The sequence below is a fragment of the Bos taurus genome, chromosome X (assembly GCF_002263795.3).
Source record: "Bos taurus isolate L1 Dominette 01449 registration number 42190680 breed Hereford chromosome X, ARS-UCD2.0, whole genome shotgun sequence".
Taxonomy (NCBI): domain Eukaryota; kingdom Metazoa; phylum Chordata; class Mammalia; order Artiodactyla; family Bovidae; genus Bos; species Bos taurus.
In genome coordinates, this window is record NC_037357.1 from 63,573,704 (window position 1) to 63,596,135 (window position 22,432).

General features: G+C 39.2%; 1 protein-coding gene across 6 annotated transcripts in view; it reads right to left on the bottom strand.

Annotated features, from left to right (window-relative positions):
- IL13RA2 (interleukin 13 receptor subunit alpha 2) overlaps window positions 1–22,432 on the bottom strand; it is an 83,247-nt gene that overhangs the window by 42,395 nt on the left and 18,420 nt on the right. The window contains exon 1 of one of the 6 annotated variants that reach the window (XM_024988247.2): window positions 21,875–22,085. The gene's annotated coding sequence lies outside the window, so the exon portion shown is untranslated. 6 annotated transcript variants of the gene reach the window in all.

A 22,432-nucleotide genomic window follows, 5' to 3' on the forward strand; every position in this document is an offset into this window, starting at 1 on the left:
GCCAATGTAGAAGATGCAGGTTCAGTCCCCAGGTTAGGAAGATCCCCTGGAGGAGAAAATGACAACCCATTCCAGTATTCTTGCTGGAAAAAAATCCCATGGACAAAGGAGTCTGGCAGGCTACAGCCCATGGCTAGCAAAGAATCTGACACAACTGAGCCACTGAGCACACACACCCACACAAGATAGAGTGTAAATAAGATAAAGAGAAGAGGAGCAAGGACTGAGATATATAGGACCCTCCAATATATAGAGGCCAAAGTGATGAGAAGGTACCAACAAAAGGCACTAAAGGGAGGCCAAGGAAAAGAGAAGGAAACCCAAAACTTGTGGTGTCTCAGAAACCAAGTAAGGAAAATGCTTCAAGGATAAAGTGACAGACAATGTCAAAAGCTGTCAGTAAGCCTGACTTGTGGACACAGCTGGGGAAGGAGAGTGTGGAAGGAATTGAGAGAGTAGCATGGAAACATACATTACCATACATAAAATAGATAGCTGGTGGGAATTTGCTCTATGATGCAAGGAGCTCAAATCTGGTGGTCTGTGACAACCTAGAGGGGTGGGATTGGGTGGGAAGGAGGTTCAAGAGGAAGGAGACATATGTTTACCTAAGACTGATTCATGTTGATGTATGGCAGAAACCAACACAATATTGTAAAGCAATTATCCTTCAATTAAAAATAAATTAAAAAAAAAAAAAAAGCTGTCGATAGGCCAAGTAAGATGAGGCCCGAGAATGGTCTAATAAGTTTGGCAAACTGAAGATAACTGGTAACATTGATAAGGGAATAAGTGGAATGTCTGGAGCAAAACAGATTAAAATGGGTTCAGGAAAAAAATGGAAGGGTAAAAATTAGAGACAATGAGTATGGATAATTCTCTTGAGACTTTTGCAATGAAAGAACATAAGGTGCTCTTGCTAGGAGGAAGTCACTCATTTCTTCCCTTTGAAGACATGAATGGAGAACATTTTACATAAAGGCTTGATACTGTTGTTACTTGGATTTTGGTCATACCTGCTTAATAACAGTAAATGTTCTTATTTGAAGGATGCAGGCTACAGTATTTTAGGATTGTATTGATCCTTATCAAAGCATACCATACCAAGGCAGAACATTTTTCTGAGACAATTAGAAACGATCACAGTTGAGTTTCACCAGTGAATATTTTAACAAATACTTCACATCTGCTCAAATTGTTTTACTAAGGTATCTGCATCTTCTCACATTTCCAATGAAATATTATTTTTAAAAGCCTGCGATTTTTCCAGACTATTGAACATCTTTTCTTTTCATCTATTTGCAATCTGGGATTTCATTCGTTTTCTTCTAAATTTGTCTTCTGCAGCAAAAGTAACAACAAAATAAACAACTTTATATTTTTATAGGGTGCTTTAAAATTTGGCTATTGGTCTAGAAATATGACTGAAGATCAGAATGAAGGTATATCAGAAATTCTGGTTCTAGAGAACATAAAACCTATATGGTATTTTGAAAACTTTGAAACAAAGGGATCAAATAATAAAACTATACAAACTCCCAAAGGGTTCCAGTAAATGCACAACTTTAAGCAAGAGGATTTGTATTCTGGCTTAGATTGGCAGTCTATTTGAAACTCAGCATAGAGGGTCCTATTTCATCATTCATGCTCTTGCTGTTTGTTTCTTCTCCCACAGATCTCTCACCTTCTTTCCTTATATTCTTTTTCTACTTTCTCCCTCTTTTCCTCTTTCTTATTGATTTTTTTTTCTTTTCCATTAGGTGGAAATAAATATATATATTTTTATTTCTGGCTGTCCTTAATTTAAAAAGACTATAGCATTCTCTCTTTGGAGCTTCCCTGGTAGCTCAGCTGGTAAAGAATCCGCCTGCAATGCAGGAGACCCCGGTTTGATTCTTGGGTCAGGAAGATCCCCTAGAGAAGGGATAAGCTACCCATTCAAAAATTCCTGGGCTTCCCGGTGGCTCAGATGGTAAAGAATCCACCTGCAGTGCAGGATACCTGGGTTTGATCTCTGGGTTGGCAAGATCCCCTGGAGGAGGGCATGGCAACCCACTCTAGAATTCCTGCCTGGAGAGTCCCCATGGACAGAGGTGCCTGGCAGGCTACAGTCCATTTGGTTGCAAAGAGTCAGACCAAGTGACTAAGCACAGCACATTCCCTTTTCTTAATATATTTTCCTTAATTCTTTGGCTTCAGAATATTTTCCAAGCATTACTTGAAGATTAGGCCAGTTTTGTAACCTTGTAAGTTTACTTTTTAAAAGTGTTTATGACCAAGAAAGTTCTTTTTTACTTGTATGTGGGCAGACCTTCATTGTTTTTCACTGGGCTGACTGCCCTTCATAAAAACGAATTTCCTGCTTTAAGAGGACTGGTTCTTTATCTGCTTAAAAGCTCTAAATTCACTTCATAATTTTAAGTGGTAAATCTGCCTACTCACCCACTTTCTCACTGTTTTGGGTAGCTGCTTTTGAGCATGGGTTAGACAACGTTTCCTAAATGACTTCAGAGTCTTCTCATCAAAATAGAACCTCAGAGTGTCTATTTTTATGGCTTGTGCCTTTGATTGCTGTATTGGTGCTGACATGGTCATAGGCATCCATCCAGATCTTCATTTCACAGACATTTCCTAAGCATTCATCTTTGTACTCAAGGCTACAGATATGAAAATGACCTAGATACGGAGTTCCCTGCCATCAAGTTTATTGAAGGAGAGCAAAAAAGAAAAACAAAACAAACAACACAGTAACTCAAAACACACTTATCAGAATGGTCAAATTCAGGACACTGAGGACAATAATAAATGCTGATAAGGCTGTGAAGCAACAAGAACTCTCATTTATTGCTGGTAGGAATGCAAAATGGTACAGCCACTTTGGAAGATAATTTGGCAATTTTTCACAAAACTAAACAAATTATTACCATATGATCCAGCAGTCATGCTCTTTGGTTATTTACCAAAAGGAGTTGAAAATTTATGTGTACACAAAAACCTGCATACAAATATTTATAGCAGCTATATTCACAACTGCAAAAACTTGGAAGCAACCAAGATGTCACTCAGTTCATTCATGCAAAGGGCAACATTTAAATGATGTAGCACTTCCTATGGCTGGAGTCTCCAATCAGATATCTGAGGAAAACATCATACTGATCCATCCCACCCATAAATATTATAATCACAAAATGCTGAAATAGAAACTTTACACAGTGACAAAATACAATGTGACAACAGTTCAGTATTCCTCCTTGAGGCCTTCAAAGTCCTTACTGTTCTAAATAAGTGCCAGAGAATGCTCTCTGGCCATTTGGAGTTTCTGCTAATATGAGAAACTTACAGGTACCATAGCCCTCTCCCCTCCACCATGAGCTGCTGTTGCCACAGTTTTCTGAATGATGTTCTAATGGTGTATGCATATAGTTTTAGTCCAATGCTGTTTCAACTTTTTCATATGTTGACAGCTCATCCACATGCTTTGTTTATTCTCAAAATGTCCTGGAGTTCAAATTCTCAATGAATCAGTACTAATTCCAATAATAACCTACACTGTTCTTCCTGCCAAAGTGCCAGATAAATAAAATGGCTGATTCCAAAGACAGAAAGTAATCACTGCTGGATGAGCAAGGTCAAACGTACCTAGAGAAAATAACTATTTGTAGTAGAATCAAACCTAGAAAAGCATGGCTTTGCCTTCCTTTGATGGGCCATCCATGGGAGAGTTAGAATGAACAATTCCTTCTACCCTCCAACCCTGTTTCATTCCTTAGAAATGGGCAGTTTGCTCTTCAGGCATCCCTAGGCCCTCTTGATTCTCTTGGTTGTTGTTTAGTCACTCAGTCACATCTGATGCTTTGCAACCCCACGGACTGTAGCCCACCAGGCTCCTCTTTCCACGGAATTCTCCAGGCAAGAATACTGGAGTGGGTTGTCATTTCCTACTCCAGGGGATCTTCTGACCAAGGGAGTGAACCCGGGTCTCTTGCACTGGCAGCCAGATTCTTTATCAGTGAGCCACCAAGGATGCCCCAATTCTCTCCATACTTACTAACAAAAGAATTATATATATATATATATATATATATATATTCTCAGTTCAGTTCAGTTCAGTCGCTCAGTCGTGTCTGACTCTTTGTGACCCCATGAATCACAGCACGCCAGGCCTCCCTGTTCATCACCAACTCCCGGAGTTCACTCAGACTCACATCCATCGAGTCAGTGATGCCATCCAGCCATCTCATCCTCTGTCGTCCCCTTCTCCTCCTGCCCCCTATCCATCCCAGCATCAGAGTCTTTTCCAATGAGTCAACTCTTTGCATGAGGTGGCCAAAGTACTGGAGTTTCAGCTTTAGCATCATTCCTTCCAAAGAAACCCCAGGGCTGATCTCCTTCAGAAAGGACTGGTTGGAGATTATATATATAAATTTACACACAAAAAACATATTTGGCTTCCACCGTCTATCACCATGGCTTATATGTAGATGAGAAAACAGGCCAGAAAAGTTAACTGATTTTCCCATAATCCCCTTTCACTCTAGCTTACATTTTAAGTACTGTCACTGTGATGATTTTTCAGCTTTGCAACAGTTTGATTGCTTTTTCCAAATCCATTTGGCAGACTTTGCCTTCTTCCTTTCTTTGTTAAATCTAGATTAGCTCCCATACTCTCAAACTAAAACTGCCCCTTTGCCTGTTTGTCCTAACTTCCTAAGAAAATCCCAACCAATAAAATTAGTTCAACTTTCAGGCTTTCTCTGGGCCCATCCCTGAGAAAGTGAGTGCTGAAAGAATAAATCTCACAATAGATTAATTCCATGATAAAGTTATAATATTCAATTTTAAAGGAACCCACAGTACTGCTCAGAAACACTATTATATGCCTCTGTTTAGCTTTATTCCATTCTTGACAATAATTATAAACTTCTTCCAGTATCTTCCATCCTCTCATTTCCTCTCTCTTGATCTCAGCACATGACTTTGTCTCTTTAAAAGCAAAATTGAATAAGGACCTGTTAGATAGCACAGGGAACACTTCTCAATGCTCTATAATGATCTATATGGGAAAAGAATCTTAAAAAGTGAATATATGTATATGTATAACTGATACACTTTGCTGTACACCTGATACCAACACAACATTGTTAATCAACTATACTCTAATAAAAATTTTAACAAATAAATAAAAACAAAAGTGAAACTATTGTATGGAGATTTCCCTCATTTTCTTGATTCCACATTTTCCCCATATCCTCTCTTCCTTCCCTACTGTTATAAAAAAAAGAGTATATTCCCTACTAAGGTAAAACTCTTCATGTGTGTTTCAGACTCCAACTTTGATCACATTATCAGGGTCCTTATAATTTAATATTTTCTTTTCTCCTATATCTTCAGAGAAGGGATAGCAAACAACTTCAGTATTCTTGACTCGAGAATCCCATGAACAGTATAAAAAGGCAAAAGGATACGACACCAGAAGATGAGCCCTGTATGTGGGTAAGTGTCCAATAAGCCATTGGGCAAGAGCAGAGAAATAGCTCCAGAAATAATGAAGAGGCTGGGCCAAAGCAGAAATGATGCTCAGCTATGGATGTGCCCGGTGGTGAACATTTGATGCAAAGACAGGCACAATAAAGCACAGAAATGGTATGGACCTAACAGAAGCAGAAGATATTAAGAAGAGGTGACAAGAATACACAGAAGAACTATACAAAAATATCTTCATGACCCAGATAACGATGATGGTGTGATCACTCACCTAGAGCCAGATCCTGGAATGAGAAGTCAAGGGGGCCTTAGGAAGCATCACTACAAACAAAGCTAGTGGAGGTGATGGAATTCCAGTTGAGCTATTTCAAATCCTAAAAGATGATGCTGTGAAAGTGCTACACTCAATATGTTAGCAAATTTGGAACACTCAGCAGTGGCCACAGGACTGGAAAAGGTCAGCTTTCATTCCAATCCCAAAGAAAGGCAATGTCAAAGAATATTCAACCTACCCTACATCTGCACTCATCTCACATGCTAGCAAAGTAATGCTCAAAATTCTCCAAGCCAGGGTTCAACAGTACATGAACCACGAACTTCCAAATGTTCAAGCTGGATTTAGAAAAAGGCAGAGGAACCAGAGATCAAATTGCCAACATCTGTTGGATCATAGAAAATGCAAGAGAATTCCAGAAAAACATCTTCTTCTGCTTTATTGACTATGCCAAAATCATTGTGTGGATCACAATAAACTGTGAAAAATTCTTAAAGAGATGGGAATACCAGAGCACCTTAACTGCCTCCTGAGAAATCTGTATACAGGTCAAGAAGCAACAGTTAGAACTAGACATGGAACAACAGACTGGTTCATAATTGGAGAAGAAATATGTTAAGGCTGTATATTGGCACCCTGCTTATTTAACTTATATGCAGAGTACACCACGTGAAATGCCCAGCTGGATGAAGCACAAGCTGGAATCAAGATTGCCAGGAGAAATATCAATAACCTCAAGTACACAGATGACACCACCCTTATGGCAGAAAGTGAAGAAGAACTAAAGAGCCTCTTGATGAAAGTGAAAGAGGAGAGTGAAAAAGCTGGCTTAAAACTCAGCACTCGGAAAACTAAGATCATGGCAACTGGTCCCATCACTTCATGGCAAATAGATGAGGAACAATGGAAACAGTGAGAGACTTTATTTTGGGGGGCTCCAAAATTATTGCAGATGGTAACTACAACCATGAAATTAAAAGACGCTTGCTCCTTGGAGAAAAGCTATGACCAACCTAGAAAGTGAAAGAAAGAAAGAAAGTGAAGTCACTCAGTTGTGTGTGACTCCTTGTGACCCCACAGATTGTAGCCTACCAGGCTCCTCCGTCCATGGGTTTCTCCAGGCAAGAGTACTGGAGTGGGTTGCCAGTTCTTTCTCCAGAGAATCTTCTCGACCCAAGGATCGAACCCAGGTCTCCTGCACTGTAGGCAGACGCTTTACCGTCTGAGCCAACAGGGAAGTGATGACCAACCTAGACAGCATATTAAAAAGCAGAGACATTACTTTGCCAACAAAGGTCTGTATAGTTAAAAGCTATGGTTTTTCTAGTAGTCATGTATGGGTGTGCGAGTTGAACCATAAAGAAGGCTGAGCACTGAAGAATTGATGCTTTTGAACTGTGGTGTTGGAGAAGACTCTTGAGAGTCTCTTGGACATTAAGGAGATCCAACTGGTCCATCCTAAAGGAAATCAGTCCCAAATATCCATTGGAAGGACTGATGCTGAAGCTGAAACTCCAATACTTTGCCACTTGATGCGAAGAACTGACTCACTGGAAAAGACCCTCCTGCTGGGAACGATTGAAGGCAGGAGGAGAAGGGGATGACAGAGGATGAGATGGTTAGATGGCATCACAGACTCAATGGACATGAATTTGAACAAGCTCCAGGAGTTGGTGAAGGACAGGGAAGCCTGCCGTGCTCCAGTCTATGGGGTCCCAAAGAGTTGGATATGACTGAGCGACTGAACTGAACTGGTGGTGAAAGTAAAATCTGATGCTCTAAAGAACAATATTGCATTGGAACCTAAAATGCTAGGTCCATGAATCAAGAGAAATTTGACGTGGTCAAGCAGGAGATGGCAAGCGTGAACATAGACTTTTTAGGAATCAGTGAACTAAAATGGATGGGTGGGTGAATTTAAATAAGATGATTTTTATATCTATGACTGTGGGCAAGAATCCCTTAGAAGAAATGGGATAGTCCTCATAGTCAACAACAGAGTCCAAAATGCAGTACTTGGGTAATCTCAAAAAAGGCAGAATGATCTCAGTTAGTTTCTAAGGCAAATCATTCAACACCACAATAACCCAAGTCTATGTAGCAACCACTAATGCCAAAGAAGCTGACGTTGAGCAGTTCTATGAAGATCTACAAGACTTTCTAGAACTAACACCAAATAAAGATGTCCTTTTCATCATACAGGACTGGAATGCAAAAGTAGGAAGTCAAGAGATACCCGGAGTAACAGGCAAGTTTGGCCTTGGAGTACAAAATGAAGCAGGACAAAGGCTAAGAGTTTTGTCAAGAGAACACGTTGGTCATAGTAAACACCCTCTTCCAACAACACAAGAGACCACTCTAGACATGGACATCACGAGATGGTCAATACCAAAATCAAATGGATTATATTCTTTGCAGTCAAAGATGGAGAAGATCTATACAGCAAAAACAAGACTTGGAGCTGACTGTGGCTCATATCATCAGCTCCTTATTGCAAAATTCAGGCTTAAAATGAAGAAAGTAGGGAAAACCACTCGACCATTCAAGTATCAAATGCTTTACAATTACACAGTGGAGGTGACAAACCAATTCATGACATTAGATCTGGTAGACAGAGTGATTAAAGAACTATGGACAGAGGTTCATAACATTGTACAGGAAGTGATGACCAAAACCATCCCCAATAAAAAGAAATGCAAGAAGGCAAAATGTTTGTCTGAGGAGACCTTACAAATAGCTGAGAAAAGAAGAGAAGTGAAAAGCAAAGGAGAAAGGGAAAGATAAACCCAAACCCAACTGAATGCAGAGTTCCAGAGAATAGCAGGGAGAGATAAGAAAGTCTTCTTTCTGGCTTACTTCACTCTGTATAATAGGCTCCAGTTTCATCCACCTCATTAGAACTGATTCAAATGTATTCTTTTTAATGGCTGATTAATACTCCTTTGTGTATATGTACCACAGCTTTCTTATCCATTCATCTGCTGATGGACATCAAGGTATATGGAATTTAGAAAGATGGTAACAATAACCCTGTATACGAGACAGCAAAAGAGACACTGATGTATAGAACAGTCTTTTGGAGTCTGTGGGAGAGGGAGAGGGTGGGATGATTTGGGAGAATGGCATTGAAACATGTATAATATCATATATGAAACAAGTCGCCAGTCCAGGTTCGATGCACGATACTGGATGCTTGGGGCTGGTGCACTGGGACGACCCAGAGGGATGGTATGGGGAGGGAGGAGGGAGGAGGGTTCAGGATGGGGAACACATGTATACCTGTGGTGGATTCATGTTGATATATGGCAAAACCAATACAATATTGTAAAGTTAAATAAAATAAAAAAGTAAAGTCTTCTTAAGTGAATAATGCAAAGAAATAGAGGAAAACAAAAGAATGGGAAAGACTAGAGATCTCTTCAAGAAAATTAGAGATACCAAGGGAACATTTCATGCAAATATGGGCACAATAAGGACAGAAATGGTATAGGCCTAACAATTTGGCAAAACTAATACAATTATGTAAAGTTTAAAAATAAAATAAAATTAAAAAAAATTCTTTTCCTAAAAGGTTAAAAAAAAAAAGAAGAAGATACATTAGATCTGGCTCTTTTTTATAAAGCTAATGGTAAAGAGTTAGGATTTTATTTCATAAATTAAAGGCAATTATTATCATTTGGATAGTACCTTGGAAAATGTTTACCACTCTTTGTGAAACATTCATATTCTACAATATGTTGTATATTGAGTTAACAGATTTATGTGGCAATAAAGGAGTAGGAAAAAAAAAAGAGATTAAGAAGAGGTGACAAGAATACACAGAAGAACTGTACAAAAAAAGGTCTTAATGACCCAGTTAACCACGATAGCTTGGTTAGTCACCTAGAGCCAGATATCCTGGACTGCAAAGTCAAGTGGGTCTTAGGAAGCATTACTATGGACAAAGCTAGTGGAAGTGATGGAATTCCAGTTGAGCTCTTTCAAATCCTGAAAGATGATGCTGTGAAAGTGCTGCACTCAATATGCCAGCAAATTTGGAAAACTCAGCAGTGGCCACAGGACTGGAAAAGGTCATTCAAATCCCAAAGAAAAGCAATGCCAAAGAATGTTCAAACTACTGTACTGTTAAGCTCATTTTGCATGCTAGCAAGTTAATGCTCAAAATCCTTCAAGCTAGGCTTCAACAGTGACCTGAGAACTTTCAGACGCTCAAGCTGGATTTAGAAAAGGCAGAGGAACCAGAGATCAAATTGCCAACATCTGGTGGATCATCAAAAAAGCAAGGGAATTCCAGACAAACATCTTCTTCTACTTCATTGACAACTTTAAAGCCTTTGACTGTGTGGATCACAACAAATTGTAGAAAATTCTTAAAGAAATGGGAATACTGGACCATCTTACTTGTCTGCTGAGAAACCTGTATGCAGGACAAGAAGCAACAATAAGAACCAGACATAGAATAATGAACTGGTTCATAATCGGGGAAGAAATACGTCAAGGCTGTATATTGTCACCCTGCTTATTTAACTTATATGCAGAGTTCATCATGCAAAATGCCAGGCTGGATGAATCACTAGCTGGAATCAAGATTGCTGGGAGAAATATCAACAACTTCAGATATGCAGATGACACCACTCTAATGGCCAAAAGTGAAGAGGAACTAAAGAGCCTCTTGATGAAGGTGAATGAGGAGAGTGAAAAAGCTGGCTTAAAATTCAGCATTCAAAAAACTAAGATCAATGCAGGTGGCCCCATCATTTCATGGCAAATGGATGGGGAAAAAGTGGAAACAATGGCGGATTTTATTTTCCTGGGCTCCAAAGTCACTGCGGACACTTGATGCAGCCATGAAAATAAAAGACACTTGCTCCTTAGAACAAAAGCTATGACAAACCTAGACAGCGTATTAAAAAGCAGAGACATCACTTTGGCAACAAAGTTCCATATAGTTAAAACTATGGTTTTTCCAGTAGTCATGTACAGGTGTGAGTTTGGACCATAAAGAAGATTGAGCACTGAAGAATTAATGTTTTCAAACTGTGGTGTTGGAGAAGACTCTTGAGAGTCCCTTGGACAGCAGGAGTCATGTCTGATTCTTTGCGACCCCGTATACTATACAGTCCATGGAATTCTCTAGGCCAGAATACTGGAGTGGGTAGCCTTTCCCTTCTCAAGGGGATCTTTCCAACCCAGGTATCGAATCCAGGTCTCCCCCATTGCAGGCAGATTCTTTACCAGCTGAGCCACAGGGAAGGTGATCCAGCCAGTCATTTCTAAAAAAGTCAACCCTGAATATTCATTGGATGGACTGATGTTGAAGCTGAAGCTCCAATACTTTAGCCACATGATGTAAAGATCTAACTCATTGGAAAAGACTCATGCTGGGAAAGATTGCAGGCAGGAGAAGAAGGGGGCGACAGAGGTTGGATGGCATCATCAGCTCAGTGAACATGAGTCTGAGCAAATTCCAGGAGATAGTGGAATACAGAGGAGCTTGGTGTGCTGCAGTCCATGGTGTTGCAAGAGCCGGACATGACTTAGCAGCTGAACAGCAACTACATATATCTTTAATATACATGAGATGTGTGTACAGATACATAAATATCAGTTCGATATACCCATTAGCATTAAAATATCCTATTTCTCCCCAAACTTAAAAAAAATAAATAAAAAACTATCTTACCCATATATTTGTCTCCACCTACTGCTCTAATTCTCCCAACTTCTTCACAGTCAAATTTCTAGGAAGAGTTGTCTTATCTTTGCTATTTTCACACCTCCCACTCACTCTTCACCACTCCATTTCTTTCCGGGTTCTTCCGCTAATCCATGACTTTCCTGAAACATGTGACTGAATCCAATCAATCTTTTTTTAGCCCAATCTTAGTGGAATTCATCTGTTAACCACCATCCTTCTTGAAACAGTGTTCCCTTGGCTTTTCTCACAGCAGTGTCCCAGTTTTCCTTCTACCTCTCTGGCTACACTTTTCATTTCATACAGGTTCACACTTTACTTATCCTAATATTAAATGAAGTTCTTTGAAACCCTCATCTCCTTGACTGTATGTTCTCCCTAGGAAAATTTATCCACTCCCTAGCTTCCATTACCATCTACATGCTAATGACTTTCAAACATTTCTCTCTCACTCAAGCTACTGTTCCTGTTCTGAGCACCAGACCTGTATATCTAATCATTTTCTCAAAATTGTACACTTAGAAGTCTCAAACACAACGCAAATGCAAAATATCAAAATCACAATCTTCCAACTGAAAAGGGGTCCTTTTGCCAGAGTTGTAGTAGTTTCAAGGTGTCAAGGTGTAGTGGTCCCATATCACTAATTGGCAGTGGAATCTATTCAACAGTATAAATCAGAAATGAAAGAATAGACACCTAATCAAAGAATAAACACCTAATATCTATATCTCACATCTAACCCATAATCATTTAATCCATTTTTCAAACATTCTGTGAAATTACTTGAATCTGTCTCCCTACCATACTAGTTCAAATCATCATCATAATTTTCCTGGACTCTTACAATAACTTCTTAATACATGTCTCTGAATTTACTGTGGCACCACCCTATTTCCACACTGTAGGCTAAGTGCCTTTCTTCTGTTTTCCAAATGTAAATATGATTATGCAACTTCCTTACTAAAAATTCTTCACAGCTTCCTTTTGGAATAAATATAAAAATATTTGACTTGATTCTCAAGGTCCTAAGTATTGTGACATCTGACTACTTTTACAGATGCCTTTTATACATTCTTCTATATTGTGGTCTGGGCTCTCACTAGAGGGCCTGCGCACTTGTTATTCCATCTTCCTGGAATATTTGTATCTCTTTCTATCCCCCTTGGACTAGTTCACTTCTACTCATATTATTTTCTCCATTTCACATGAGAAAATGAGACACAGAAGGGTTAAATTACTGATCCAAGATTACATAGCTAGTAAGTAGGAAGATAGTAAGTACAAGGGAAGTGGGCTTCCCTTGTAGCTCAGTCGATAACAAATCTGCCTGCAGTGAAGGAGACCCGGGTTCAATCCCTCAGTTGGGAAGATCCCCTGGAGAAGGAAATGGCAACCCTCTCCAGTATCCTTGCCTGGAAAAATCTCATGGACAGAGGAGCCTGGTGGGCTGCAGTCCATGGGGTCACAAAGAGTCGGGCATGACTGAGTGACTAACACTTACTTACTTACTTACTTAAGTAGGAAGAAGCAGTATTCCAGCCTAATCAGTCTGATTCTAGAAACCTTTTAATTCATAAAACACCAACACTGGAAACTTTCCTTCAAAGTAGTTAGAATTTAAAATTATACATTTATCACTGTGACTGTTTGAGTAGGGCCCATCAATTCTGGTTATTGTAAAGTCCATGAGAGCAGAAACTGCTTCTGCTTTTGTATTAGTATGAGGCTTGTCACATAGTAGGCAATAAATGTCTGCTGAATGAGTGAATGAACTGATATGACTTTGACTATGAACTAGTTATTTCCAGAGACTCTCTCATTTGGGAAAACTGACAGACTCCTCATCCAAAACAAAGTTACCATGCTCTATCATAGTGCCTTGATACTTCTACATCAGTCACCAATAATATTTTTAACTTGTATAAATAACAAACCTGTACTTATCAAAGAAAGGCATGGAGAAGAATATATCTTTCCTAGAACACTGATAAATTCCATTTATGAAGATTTTCTTAAGATATCCAAATAACCCTTCAGTACATGATTTCAAAACACAGACAGATGATGAAATTCAGTTGTCTCTGTTTCAAAGAACGTGAATACACATGGGGATTATAAATATTCAAAACACTAATGCAACTTATCATCAATTTCCTTTCCTCTATTTCCAGTACCAAATGACAGTAGGACTTCCCAAGCAGTGTCCTAAACCAGAAACATAGGAATCATCCTAGATTCCTTTCTTTCATTTATCTTCAACCATGATCTCCTTCTCTAATTATTTTACCTTTGTGACCTATCCATATCACTCCATCTTCGCTGTCATGACCCTAATCCTAACCATCACCGTTCCTTGACTGATGAAGTACAATTACATCCTGATACATTTTACCCTATACAACATGTCAGATTCAAGCAATCTTCAATGCTGTAGCCAGTGTGACCTTTTCAAAACACAAATACATCCATTCAAACTCATTCATTGGCTTCCCATTGCTCTACAGGTCAGTTTATAATAGCTCACAATTCAATGCTGCTTATAGTGTGCTAAGTGCTTTTATAAGCACTTCACTGTATTAATTCACTTAATCATGACCATGGCATTATGAAATAGGTAGTGATGTCATCCTATTCTACCAATAAGGAAACTGAGGCACAGAAAAGCTAAATGATTATCTCAAGGTCCCATAGGTAGTAATGAATGGAGACAGATTCAAAGGCAAGCACGTATCATTCCAGAGTTTGTGCCTTAATCTCTATGCAGCATTGCCTCTCATAAAATAACATATAAACTCTTTAACATAGTAATCAATACTTCTTATTATCTGGACCTTATTAACACTTTCAGTCTCATCTCCTACCTATAGATCTTGAAAAGTAGAGTTTTGTATCTTTAAGCTGTTAGTTATGCAGGTCCCCTGATACCAATCCTGTTTTACCTAGCCTAATCATGATTACCCCTAATCACTGAGATTTAGCTCAAGTAGCACTTACTTCTGGGCTTTCCAGGTGGCTCAGTTGTTTAAGAATCTGCCAACAATGTAGGAGATACAAGTTTGATCCCTGGGTCAGGAAGATTCCTTGGAGGACAGCATGGCAACCCACTCCAGTATTCTTGCTTGGAGAACACAATGGGACAGAGGAGCCTGGTGGGCTCCATAGGCTCCATCAGGAGCCTTGTGGGCTTCATACGGTCCATAGGGTCACAAAGAATCGGACATGACTGAAGTAACTGAACACACAGACATGCATAGCACTTAACTTCTATAAGCTTTCTGCACTCCCTCTTCCCAGACTGAATTTTGTAAGTCTCCTCTGTACTCTCTACTGAAATATTAGGGAATGAAATTCTACAGTATGTTAAAAGGCACTCACAATTTAGTGAAGGGAGAATCTCATAAACAGGCAAGTATTGCCAATGTATTTTGGGATAATTATTTGTATTTTTGTCTAAGTTTTTTCACTTCTCCCTACAATTTTAAGAAGATAGTTGAGCCTTTTTTTCTTCTTTACCTCACCCGAGGAGATCCCTACTCCCCGGTTGCCAGGACTGAAATTTGAAGTTTTCCACACAGACCTTCCTTCCTGGCTTCTGTATTCCCAAAACCCAAGCTCACTGGAGAGATCATGCTTGGACGTACCAATGCAGGTCTCTGGAAGACAGATAGAATTTCTTTTAGGATATTCAAGCTAGAAAGGGACATACACTTTAGACAAAAAGAAGTCAGGGCTCTGATAGGGTTTAGAGGTGGCAAGGAGAACAGGAGAACTCAACATTCGATAGTGGCAGCCAAGGAAGGGCAAAAGCTCAGAGAAATCGTAATGAGTGTGCTGGGCTCTAGACACAGGGGACTCAATCCCAGAAATCATCCAGTCCCCTAAGCATGATACAGAAGAAGCAGCAGCAAACCAAAAAGGACCATACCTGACAGAGACAAAATGGTATATCAGAGACTATATCATACAGTTGACAGTTACTGATTAGTGACCAACAGGGCTTCCCTGGTAGTGTGGTGTTGCCTAAGTTTTCAGCATATTTGCTCGAGCCAGTAGGAGGTTCAAGTATTGACTGAAATTGCATATTTTATTTTTCTGTAAGAATGTTGAATACAAGGGAACTGAACATATTTAAATGTGAAATTTCTTACATACACACGTTTGTGGACTATTTCATGATGCTAACTTCAATTAAAAGTAAAGATATACCCATTTGAATGCAGAGTTCCAAAGAAGAGCAAGGAGAGACAAAAACGCATTTCACAGTGACCAATGCAAAGAAATAGAGGAAAACAATAGAGTAGGAAAGACTAGAGATCTCTTCAAGAAAATCAGAGATATCAAGGGAAATTTTCATGCAAAGATGGGCACTAAAAAGGACAGAAATGGTATGGACCTAACAGAAGCAGAAGATATTAAGAAGAGGTGACAAGAATACACAGAAGAACTACACAAAAAAGATCTTCATGACCCAAAAAACCACGATGGTGTGATCACTGACCTAGAGCCAGACATCCTGGAATGTGAAGTCAAGTGAGCCTTAGGAAGCATCACTACGAACAAAGCTAGTGGAGGTGATGGAATTCCAATTGAGCTATTTCAAATCCTGAACGATGATGCTGTGAAAGTGTTGCACTCAATATGCCAGCAAATTTGGAAAACTCAGCAGTGGCCACAGGACTGGAAAAGGTCAGTTTTCATTCCAATCCCAAAGAAAGGCAATGCCAAAGAATGCTCAAACTACCACACAATTGCTCTCATCTCACACACTAGCAAAGTAACGCTCCAAATTCTCTAAGCCAGGCTGCAACAGTACGTGAACCGTGAAATTCCAGATGTTCAAGCTGGTTTTAGAAAAGGCAGAGGAAACAGAGATCAAATTGCCAACATCCTTTGGGTCATCAAAAAAGCAAGAGAGTTCTAGACAAACATCTATTTCTGCTTTACTGACTATGCCAAAGCCTTTGACTGTATGGATCACAACAAACTGTGGAAAATTCTTAGAGATGGGAATACCAGACCACCTTACTTGCCTCCTTATAAATCTGTATGCAGGTCAGGAAGCAACAGTTAGAACTGGACATGGAACAACAGACTGGTTCATAATTGGGAAAAGAGTACATCAAGGCTGTATATTGTTACCCTGCTTATTTAACTTATATGTAAAGTACATCATGAGAAACACTGGGCTGGCAGAAACACAAGCTGCAATCAAGACTGTCAGGAGAAACATCAATAACCTCATATATGCAAATGACACCACCTTTATGGAAGAAAGTGAAGAAGAACTAAAGAGCCTCTTGATGAAAGTGAAAGAAGAGTGTGAAAAAGTTGGCTTAAAACTCAATATTCATAAAACTAAGATCATGGCATCTGGTCCCATCACTTCATGGCAAATAGATGGGGAAACAGTGGAAACAGTGGCTGACTTTATTTTGGGGGGCTCCAAAATCACTGCAGATGGTGACTGCCGCCATGAAATTAACAGAGTTTTGCTCCTTGGAAGAAAAGCTATGACCAACCTAGACAGCATATTAAAAAGCAGAGACATTACTTTGCCAACAAAGGTCCATCTAGTCAAGGCTATGGTTTTTCCAGTAGTCATACATGGATGTGAGAGTTGGACTATAAAGAAAGCGGAGTGCTGAAGAATTGATGCTTTTGAACTGTGGTGTTGGAGAAGACTCTTGAGCGTCCCTTGGACTGCAAGGAGATCCAACCAGTCCATCCTAAAGGAAATCAGTTCTGAATATTCATTCATTGTAAGGACTAATGTTGAAGCTGAAACTCCCATACTTTGGCCACCTGATGAGAAAAACTGATTCATTGGAAAAGACCCTGCTGCCGGGAAAGATTGAAGGTGGGAGGAGAAGGGGATGACAGAGGATAAGATGGTTGGATTGCATCACTGACTCAATGGACATGAGTTTGAGTAGACTCTGGGAGTTGGTGATGGACAGGAAGGCATGACGTGGCCATGGAGTCACAAAGAGTCAGACACGACTGAGCGGCCAAACTGAACTAAACTGAACTTCAATTATAATGAAGTGAAGTTAAAATCGTGTCTGAGCCTACCAGGCTTTTCTGTCCATGGGATTCTCCAGGCCAAAATACTGGAGTGGGTAGCCATTCCCTACTCCAGGGGATCTTCCCAACCCAGGGATCAAACTTGAGTCTCCTGCATTGCAGGTGAATTCTTTACCAACTAAGCCACCAGGGAAGCCCAAATTATAATAAGATGTGGTAAGTTTCCAGAGAGAGGCAAGCCCTTAGGAGCACAGAGGACTGGCACATAATCTACTCTTGGGAGTGGTGGAGTCAAGTAAGTGTCCTTACAGGAATATGTATCTAAACATCCTCATAGATAAGGAGTAGGTGTGTGCCTGGGGAATTTGAGGAAAGGATTTCTCTTCAATGGTAATTGATGAAGCAAAAGCAAGGAAGTGAGACATCTTAATGAATTCATGGATCTATTACACAAGTGGTTTGCTTTGGCTGCAGTATACCGGTACATTCCCAAGTGGTGCAGTGGTAAAGAATCTGCCTTCCAATGCAGGAGATGCAAGAGAGTCGGGTTCAATCCTTGGGTTGGGAAGATCCCCTGGAGCAGGAAATGGCAACCCACTCCAGTATTCTTACCTGGGAAATTCCATGAACAGCTGATACATAGGCATGCTTTCTGAGTCCTGTTAAGACTTTGGACTTAATCTGATGGTAATAAATGGTACTGACAGGAGGAACTGATAATCATTGACATTAGTGAAACAGAAGATTCCAAGGAAAAAGCATTCAACAGCCAAGAGCCTCACATGTCAATGAAGGAAAGGCATGGGGGCAAGCAAGACAAGAACTGAAATGCGCCTGCTGTACTTGGAAATAAGAAGTAATTCATGACTATGGTCGGAGAAGGCAATGGCAAGCCACTCCAGTACTCTTGCCTAGAAAATCTCATGGACAGAGGAGCTTGGTAGGCTGCAGTCCATGGGGTCGCTACTAGTCGGACACGACTGAGCGACTTTACTTTCACTTTTCACTTTCACACATTGGAGAAGGAAATGGCAACCCACTCCAGTGTTCTAGCCTGGAGAATCCCATGGCGGAGCCTGGTGGGCTGTTGTCTATGGGGCCACACAGAGTCGGACATGACTGAGGCGACTTAGCAGCAGCAGCAGCAGTGACCATTGTAAAGGCAGTTATATGTGTGGACCCATTATTGAAGTTTGGTTGTACAAAGAAGGGTCAAGAAATGGTATTTCCCCCCCTCTTTCTAAGAAAAGAACTCACAGAGAGGAAAAGGTTAAAAATACAGAAGAGAAAGGTGATCATTATATAAAAAGATCCCTGAAATAGCAATAGGAAGGTATGGAATCTAAAACAAAGGCAGAGAGATTGAACTTGGATTGATAGAGGGCTAGTGTATCCTCAGACAAAAGCATGGATAAAGATGCAAATCAGTGTATGTATAAAAGATGACGAGGTAGGTGGAGGAGAGGTTCAGACACACCTGGTGGCTCTTATTTTCTATGTCAAATAGGAACCAAATCCACCTCTGGAGAATAAATGTGCTGAGTAGCTGAGTAGGAGACTTAAGAGAAGTGACCATTTGCAACAGCCAACAAAGAGGGCATAAAAGAGCTGAAGGAAATCCATCTGAATAATTACATGTAGAAGAATGACCTGGTTAGCTCCTGTTCATTTATTAGATCTCAGCTCAGATGTCACTTAGAGAAGCTGATGTGCAGCCTCTGCTACATGCTTTTAGAGCACTGACTACTTTTCCTTTAAAGACTTATAATGGTTTTAACCTTATATTTATCTGATTAACTTCTATTTCAAGTCAATGAGGATTAAGTAAGTGTTAGTCGCTCAGTCGTGCCTGACTCTTTGTAACCCCATGGACTGCAGCCCACCAGCCTCCTCTGTCCATGAGATTTTCCAATGAGCATTAGGGAGTATGTTTACTTTGCTCACTATGATACCATTTAACCCTTAGTTTCCCATCTCTAAAACTTGAAGAACATTAATCCTTTTCTACATGTGTATGATATGGATATAATTAGCTTAGCACCAAACTAGAATTTCAGATATTAGAAAGCAGGAACTTCAAATTATTCCCTGTTGTATCCTCAGTACCTAGCACAGTGCATGACACAGTGGATGCTCAATAAATATTTGCCTACACAAGTAAAACCAATATGGCAGGACACCAAATCTCCTGACTTCCATTCCAGTGCTCTTCCCACTCTACCACAACTACCCACACCAAATGTCTACTATGTTATAATTAATATATATGCATATATATTATTATTTTTGTTTTACTCAAGAAGAAAGTGAAGTTCTGGGAGATTAATTATCCCATGAAAGTTAAACAGCTATTAATAGCATGTGGAATCAGAATTCAGTTCCAGGTCTTCCTGGCTCCTAAATCTGAGTTCTTTCTGTAATTTCCCACTGCTGCTAAGATATTAAATGATGAAAGACTTAATACATGAACTCTCCCAGGGGTATGTGCATTTGGAAGTCCTCCCAACATCTCCACTGGCAAACATAAACAAAACAAGGAAAGTAATCATTTAGAGGTAAAACCTCAGGGAAAGTGAACATGACGAGTCAATGAAGATGATATTTGTGGACAGGCACCTGTCAACTGCTTTGCAAATCATATCATGTAGGCACCTGCCTACCTACTCTGTGACTCTATGTTATCCATCTCCCCAGTATAAATCTTGAGCCAACAGAAAAAAATGAAAGACATAATTCCAAATCTTCTCAGTATTGTCTCCATGAAACTATAGAAGAAGCATGGAATAATGGGAGGAGCCCAGACATTGCAGCCACACAGATTTAAACAACACACTTCAGCTTTCTGTACCTAAATTTTTTTACCTATAACATGAAGGCAGTAATACTTGGGGTTTAGGAAATACTTAAATGGGAGGAAAGTAGAGTGAAAGTGAAAGTCACTCAGTCATGTCTGACTCTTCGCGACCCCATGTACTGTAACCTGCCAGGCTTCTCTGTCCATGGAATTCTCCAGGCAAGAATACTGGAGTGGGTTGCCTTTCCCTTATCCAGAGGATCTTCCCAAATCAGGGATCAAACCTGATATCTCGCATTGCAAGTGGATTGTTTACTGTCAGCCACCAGGGAAGCCCAGCATACTGGGCATAAAAACCCAATTGCTATTAGTTGTCTTCAGCTTCTCCCATATCTAGGCGCCACCTCTTATCAATTCTTTGGAGACACTCTGAAAAATACATCAAAGGGAACAAGCAATCTATTTCACCCCTACTTCTCCAAGTTGTAAAAAAGTACAGGTGATATTTCTCCAATTGTCAAAAAAAAAAAAAAAAAAAATACCCTGAAGTCAAGTTTTTCATTTACAGGTAACATCATAGCATCAAAAAAATTAAGAATCCAGTAGTTGTTCTGTTTCACCTTTGTTTAATCTTATTGTTTGAATAATCATTTCAAACATTTCTACTGCCTTTCACATTAGGCAGAGTCAGGACATCTGGTTCATTTTACAGATGAATAAATAAAGACAGAGAAGTGGGAGGATGTCTATCCCAAGGTCACAGGACTATATATGGGAGGTTTATTATTTAATAATAAGAAGAAATCATCTATGAGATTCCAAGTCTTAAACACTCTAAAAATTCTGTGTATCAATAAAATTTTGACCAAAGACAGCTGATAGACACCCTGTATTCATCTAATTTTATATATCTTTTTACATATTCAAAAAAGAAAGATAATCTGGAAGCACCCAAAATAAGTGCAAGGTATAAAAGTGATAGTCACATTTAAGTGTTAACTATATATTCTTTCAAAGGAAGACGACGTCAGATGCATAAAATGCTAGTTGACTTCAGAGCAAAAACAGTGAAAATCAGAAATTTTATTTTAATAACTTACTATATACATAACCATAATATTCAAATAAATAAAATCATCATATATAGAGGTATGCATGCTCCATATATTAAATCAAACTGTCATATAAAAGAAATCATTCATTTTAAAGGAGCTCTATGGTTATTTCTAAGGTTAAGAGAGAAAAGTTACAGTGAAGTGGAAAATTCACATTTATAGAAAAAAAAAAATCACACAGAACTCTCAGAAAACCTCTTAACTTTAAAATGAAACTATCTTTACCATTTCTAATGGACCAGGTTTGCTTATAAAAGGTATGATTTTTTTATAGAAAATAAAAGCTAATAAGATGAGAATAATAAAAATTAAAATCCAGTGTTATTTACTCTGATTATCCATCACCTATTAGTTAACTTCATGCAAAATATTACAATATTTTCCCAGATTAATATTGTCAAGTCAACTTTTTGCCACAAAAAAGAATTATGAGCCCCTTTTAAAAGAAGTGAATAAAGTAAAACAAAAAATTATTCAAAATAGCTTACCTCTAATTCCCAAACTCCCTCCCTCAAATTTAAGTTCCAGACTTACTACAAGTGAATAATGTGTCCAGTTATAACTGAATTCTTCTGCAATGTCACTGAAATCTGTCTCAATGAACAGTTTCTTAGCTTAACGGATTTTAAATGACCTTAGAACTAAAGTTTTTATGGAGGAGGAGCTCTGCCTTATCCACCAAATGTACTGTCATGAGAATATGTGAATTTAAACAGGTCAGCATTCAAGGTTATATTTGTCAAAAGATTCAGAGGAAATCACAAAGTTCATCTGAATGATTTTCTTTCCCTTTTAATTAGTTCCTGATATGGCATTGCAGTATGCCAATGTTATTTTACTATGTGACTCACCACATTGGAAACTAAAAGATAAGTAAGTGATTAAAGGTAAGTATGTTATTGCCAGGACTATGTTGTTTCCTCAGAGTGCACTATCTATAAAGTACTTTACTGTGTTGAGTTTCACATATCTTTAAGTATGAAAAGTATCATAAGTGGACAAGGAATCAGGAAACCTGGATTCAACTTTAGACTCTCCTTCCCACC